Consider the following 7036-nt stretch of genomic DNA (forward strand, 5'->3'; position numbering starts at 1 on the left):
ACATAATGCAGAAAACTTTTAATCTCGCACAACAACGACATCACAAACAAAATCCATTAAACTTGTCCTGATCTGTCCTGATATACAGTCTTCCTCCGTTTATCCCTCCACTTCGAGGAAGTCGAAACATCACCCCATTACCCGCGTGTTACGCTCTTGTGCGGACGACCCTAGCTTTAACTTGGTTTGCTCGACGAGCTGCCGGCCGCTTGTAAGAGCATCAGTTTGTCAGCATCCAGCCGGTGTGGCTACACCTACCCAAACTATCAACAACCACCTAGAAGGGAAAGTAATATCATCGTCGGACGGACGACTCGTGTTGTACGCAGCACTTTTCGTTGCTTGACGGTGGTAGGTATGAAGCAAAAGGAGAGCTGCTGCTAGTACGAATTATTGATTTTCATCACCGTTTCCAGAAAAAAAAAGTTTATTGAGAAATTTGATTGGTGAGGAAATCATCAGTCGAACGTTGAAATATTCCATGTAGGGTATGAGTACCCTTCTTCAGCCTATGCCCCTCTGTTCATCCTATCTCTAAAACAGACGATTTGGGCACGGATTCATTCCATTCCCTTTGTTATCATGCACATTCACTCTTAACATAAAAAAAAAAAACAGCAAGTTTGTTTTAGATAGGTAGGATGGAAATTAAAGCACTTTGCTGAGGAAGTGTTCCGTTCCCCTAAAGAATACCGATGAAATGTTATCCTCCTCACTGAATGTGTTATTTAATTACTGCTTTCGGTGCTGGCCTAGCTTTCCATTAAGGGAAACTTCCTACGATGTCGGTGTTTTTCCCATCCAGAAATTACTGCAGCAAATGCTATTCAGCCATGTCCAATGGACGCGCGCCAACACGGGTTCCTATAAGTTTGCTCCCGTTCGAATGGTGTGAAATAATTACCTACGATTTCATTGGGACACATCGCGCTGATTTGGCAAGCCGGGAGACACTTCCAATTAAAAATTTAACCTCATTAATTACACGGCGCTAAATGGTTATACAACGTTAGTTGAGGTTTGAGAGGAGCATGTTCGAGCAGTGTGATACTCATTGGCTTTAACCTTGTGATACCACAAGGGGATGTAGCTCAGATGGTAGAGCGCTCGCTTAGCATGTGAGAGGTACGGGGATCGATGCCCCGCATCTCCAATTATTCTTTTTTGTATAGAAGCTTAAGAAGTCTTCTTATTAATATGTTGCATTGTTATGACTTTGAAGATGTTTGAACGCTGCATCGAACAAGCGGCTCAATGGTCTAGGGGTATGATTCTCGCTTTGGGTGCGAGAGGTCCCGGGTTCAAATCCCGGTTGAGCCCGGAGTAACTTTTTGTACTGAAGGTGTGATATCAAGTGAATTTTTGGAATAACTGTAAAATTCTTTATTACACTTACACCACGAAACCTAACCTCCTTTGACAGTTCTCAAGTCATTTGACAGATGTAATCAGTGTTCCGGAGGCAGGGGGAAGACGAGGGGCCAGAATGAGGAACCTAACATTCGATTCAACATGGCGTCCGATGTTTTGGTTTTGATTGCTTTATTTATGGCAAAAATGCGCTTGAAACATCGATACTGCTTCGCTGCTACATATAATATCGTGCAAAGTGATAAAGAAAGAGAAACAATCATCAAAAACAACAATTTCGCTTGAAATGTGTAATTTCCGAAATAAGCGCTAGCAACACACGAGCCACACACCCGAAAATCAGGAGCAAGTTAGGGTATACTGTCCAGAAAGTGGGTACCAAAACGCGCCGTACCAAAAATGATGATGGGTGGAGCGGCGATGTACCGAGTCTGACAGCTGTGTCACCCCACTGCCCGGAAGTGATGTAAGAGTTCTGAAGCGTTCTGAAGCGTTCCAAAGGGATGTGGGGGGAGTGGGACGAAGATGGGTGGGTGACTGGTGGTACTGCATGGGGAGCTAAGAGGGGTGGGTTAAATGGGGGGGCGGAGGTTAATGGGGATTAAAGACGTTCTAGGGTAACCAAAAACTTCCGCGAGTAAAGACCTGCAGATCTGCGAGCATGGTTCTATAGAGAACTAATTTCCGGCGAGTAAGCGACTTATGATCTACAAGCGTTATCAATGGATTGTTGTTACATTAGTGCTACGGTGCAACATCCTACAGGTCTATGGAGCATAGTTCTGTAGAGAAGTAGATTCAAAGATGTTCTAGAACCTCCAAGATCTTCCGCGAGTAAAGGCCGAAAGATCTGCAAGCGTAATAAATAAATTGTTGTTACATTACTGAAGCGGTGTAACATCATGCAGGTCCATGAAACATAGTTCTGTAGGAAAGTAGTTTTTAGAGATGTCGTAGAACCTCCAGGAACTTTCGCAAGTAAAGGCCAGGAGTAATAAATGGATGTTGCTACATTACTGATACGGTGTAATATCCTACAGGTCCATGGAGCCTAGTTCTGTGGAGAAATAGTCTTCAAAGATGTTCTAGGACCTCCAAGAACTTCTGCGAGTAAAGGCCTGAAGATCTACAAGCGTAATCAATGGTTTGCTGTTACATTACTGAAACGGTGTAACATCCTACAGGTCCAAGAAACACAGTTCTGTGGAGAAATAGTTTTCAAAGATGTTCTATGACCTCCAAGATCTTCCGAAAGTTAAGGCCTGAAGTTCCACTTGCGTAATCAATGGATTCTTGTTACATTTCTGATACGGTGTATCATCCTTAGGGTGGCCCACACTTATATGAAAAACAAAAATTTCGAAAAATACCAAGTCTTACCTCCTAAATCAGTTGTTTTGGACTCCCAGAAGCTACGTTCAAAATTTGAGCAAAATCGGTTGAGCCTAAGGGGGCGCTCAAAACGCTTGAAGTTTGTATGGGAAAACTTGGCCAAATGTATGCAGAAATTTTAAGTTTTCGAATTTTGCCGCTAGGTGGCGCTGTAAGCGTTCAATAATCAAACCCTTTGGTATTATTGTAGGTGACTATATGCCAAACAACTTTGTCGAAGACCGCAAAGTAATCCAACGTCTGTGAAAAAAGTTATACCCTACGAAAAGTGCGGATAAACTTTATTTTTATTTTTCCAATACATGTAAAAGAATAATATCAATAATGAAATCTCAATACTTTGCCTCACTTTGCCTAGGGTATAACTTTTTTCACAGCCGTCGGATGACTTCGCGGTCTTCGACAAAGTTCTCTGGCATATAGTCACCTACAATATTACCAAAGGGTTTGATTATTGAGCGCTTACAGCGCCACCTAGCGGCAAAATTCGAAAACTTAAAATTTCTGCATACATTTGGCCAAGTTTTTCCATACAAACTTCAAGCGTTTTGAGCGCCCCCTTAGGCTCAACCGATTTTGCTCAAATTTTGAACGTAGCTTCTGGGAGTCCAAAACAACTGATTTAGGAGGTAAGACTTGGTATTTTTCGAAATTTTTGTTTTTCATATAAGTGTGGGCCACCTACAGGTTCATGGAGCATAGTTTTGGGGAGAAATCGTTTTCAAAAATGTTCTAGTACCTCGAAGAACTTCCGCGAGTAAAGGCCATAAGCATAATCAATGGATTATTCTTCATTACACCAACGAACCTAACCTCAAAATGACTGACAAATCTCAGGTCATTTTGACAGATGTAACATGAGCATGAAAAGGACGGCAACAAGATCGATGAATTATCCATCTTTTTCGTGCATGTTTGTGGTCTGTCAAAATGACCCGTGAATTGTCAAACATTTTCATGCATGGCTAGCTTTGTTGGTGTAATGAAGAATTGTTACATTACTGAAACGGTGGAACATCCTACAGGTCCATGGAGTATAGCTCTGTGGATTATTTTTTTTTCAAAGATGTTCTATGACTTCCAACAACTTCCGTGAGTAAAGGCCTGGAGTTCTACAAACGTAATCGATTGATTGTTGTTACATTACTTAGGCGGTGTAACATCCTACAGACCCATAGAGCATGTGTCTGTAGAGAACTCATTCCCAAAGATGTTCTAGGTCATCCAAGAACTTCTGCGAGTAAAGGTCTTAACATCTACAAGCATGATGAATGGATTGTTGTTACATGACTGATGCGGTGTAACATCCTACAGGCCCATGAAGCAGGGGCATAATTTTGTGAAGAAGCTGTTGTCAAAGATGTTCTAAAACCGTCTAGAACTTCCGTGAGTAAAGGCCCGAAGATTTACATACGTTACAAATGGGTTATTGTTTCATTACTGATGCGGCGTAACATCCTTTAGGTCCATGGAGCATTGTTCTGTAGAGAACCAGTTTCCAAAAATGTTCTATGTCTTCCAAGACCTCTACTTGTTATAACAGGTCGGACTCGATTATCCGAAGTCGGGTTCTAATGCTTCTCAAACATATATCTGGGAATCGGAATGCTATATAAAGCTGAAACTTTGATATTTTGTCAAGCCATCTTTGATTAGTGATCAGAGGTGATCAGTCGAAATTTCAGCTTCTTGCAGCATACCGTTTACGAGGTGTTATTATGGGAAGCGCCAGAACCCGGCTCCGGATAACACTAGTTTACAGCATTTTTGAACTCGGTAAGCTGATGATCATTTTTGGTGTAGAATCATGCCCTGAGTTCGAAAACGCGAAGGAAAAAAATTACAGTAGAGCAGAATTTTTTTCGACTTTCCATACAAGGTTGATGATTTGAAATCGATTTTTGTTCTATTTTTAAGCAAAGTCGCTCATTTCAAACATCTTATTCTCCGTAATAAATGCTCCGATTGAGCTGAAACTTTTACTGTAACTCGCCTACATATGATATGTCAAATAAACGTCGAGAAAGAATTTTTAAGTTGGTTTTTTCTTATTGTAAAAAATACATTTCTTCAAAAAATTTTGGGAATTTTGCTAAAATTTAAGGAGATCGTCCCTAAAACTCGCCAATATCTTGAATTTCATCAATCTGACGCAAAACCTGTATTCAGATGATCGATTGGTATTGTATTCAGCTTTTAATTTATGGAAAAAGATTTAAAATTGGTTGAACAAAACGCAAGATATATGAATTTTAGTAAATTACATATTTTGAAAAGTTACAAAACTCGATATTGAGCTAAAACTCAAAAACTGTTCTACTTTAAATTTTTTGAAGGTCGGTTTCGAAATCAGCACTAAATTGTGCTTCAAAAATTTTGGTCGTTGACAGAAGTTCACGACTTTCGTTTTATTTTGTAAACTTGTGTAATCGATACATTACTGATGCGATGGGTCACCCTACAGGTCCACGGAAGACAGTTTTGTAGAATACTACTACTTACTTTCAGTTCTGAGTACCCATGGTGGTGCAGAGGACCGAATTGAAAGATCTCCATCATGGGCGATTGCGCGCCATCGTCGTGACCTGTGACCAGGTCAAATTTTTACGCTTGCTGATCTTGAGGCCTATTCTTTATAACATCACAAAACCTAACCTCAAAAATGTTTGACAGTTCTCAGGTCACTTGACAGTAACTTAAGCAATATGAGGACGGCAACAATGTCGGTAAAGTAGAAGCTAGTTATTGTCTTTATCTTGCTTGACCTGAGAAGTGTCAAATATTTTGGAGGTTATGTTTCGTGGTGTAATAAACAGTATTCGCGAGATCCACCCTTGCTTCACTACGTCCTTCTCTTTCCGCTTGAACACTCTAAAACAATCCTCGGATATCTGAAGGTGAGGACATTTTAAATATTTTCAGATTTCTCTTAGTTTATTTTACACGGGTTCCAGAATTAGGTATTTGTTTCACGACTTCTCGAATTAACGCGGGTTCTATGCACGGTACGTATCCTCCGTTAAAAAAAAGCCTTAGGCCGTTCGCAATGCTGTTTTATTTTGTATGGCGAGTTTTAAAAATTTTAAAACTCGCCATACAAAATAAAACAGCTTTGCGAACGGTCTTAGTGTATAACATGAGTAGAAAAGGTAATATGAAACGAACTCACTTCACTATTTTATCTACTAACGCACTAACGTTGTGCGAATGCATGCTCACTGCAAATTTTAATTGCTGGTATTCAGCAAACTTTGCTGATTTTATTTGTGCTGATGACATTCAGCAATTATATTTTACTGAGTATCAGCAATCATTTTTCAACTTGCTGAACCATCCAGCAATTTTGACAGTTGATCAGCAACGTTGTGCTGAGATTCAGCAAAAATTTTGCTGGAATTTAGCAATTTATTTTGCAGATTTTTTTGTGCAATTTATTTTGCAGATTTTCATGCGTTCAAACAAAAATTCCATTGGAGATGCGGGGCATCGATCCCCGTACCTCTCACATGCTAAGCGAGCGCTCTACCATCTGAGCTACATCCCCATGTTCTAATGTTCGTCACAAGAGACACTCTAAAGCACATCTCCCTAACACATATATCTATCATGAAGACGCCGACAGAGTAACATCGGATTCGATTACCCGCGCACATCCGCCCAGACGCACTTGTGTGAGTGATAAATCTCACACACACATGTACCTCAACCATGGTTGTTGTAAATGAGAGGCGATATCACTTTGCGTTCCCATCTGTGGGACACCGTGCACTGTCGAGCGTCAACGATCCATGAATAAATAAAACCAATTTGTTACCTACCCATACAGGGCATTTTGTGTTTTATACTCCCTCTTTACCTCCTCTGTATGTACGCCTAAACGGATTATTTGCCCAGAAGCTAGGAGAAGACACGTGCACTGCTTGGCTCGTTGAGTTCCTCCGGTTCCTCCTGTGAGGAGCGGTTTGTTTGTTGGTAGACAAGCGGTTGTGAAGTGTGGAAAACAACCAGCAAAACATATTATGCCTTTGTGGCTTTTCGCTTCTGTTTCGAGCTTCAGAGTTTTTTGTTTAATGCATGCAAAATAACCGGGATTGAAATGTACCTACAATTCACATTGAAATTTAATGCATATTTTGAGAATGTTAGTGATCTTTCATTGTCTGTTCCTATACATTTACTCTCTGCAAGATATTTCTGTCTTTTTAGTATAAATTTTAAATGAATTTCATAACAATGACTACAATTGTTAACCCCTACTGATGATTAAAACAAA

The 7036-nt window shown here is 40.3% G+C and overlaps 1 non-coding gene across 1 annotated transcript; it reads left to right on the forward strand.

Moving 5' to 3' along the window:
• Positions 1 to 1248: 1248 nt before the first annotated feature.
• Positions 1249 to 1320, forward strand: Trnap-ugg (transfer RNA proline (anticodon UGG)). Its single transcript has one exon. It is a non-coding gene; the product is annotated as a tRNA-Pro (tRNA).
• The last annotated feature ends 5716 nt before the right edge of the window (positions 1321 to 7036 follow it).

The sequence above is a fragment of the Aedes albopictus genome, chromosome 3, assembly GCF_035046485.1.
Source record: "Aedes albopictus strain Foshan chromosome 3, AalbF5, whole genome shotgun sequence".
NCBI lineage: Eukaryota > Metazoa > Arthropoda > Insecta > Diptera > Culicidae > Aedes > Aedes albopictus.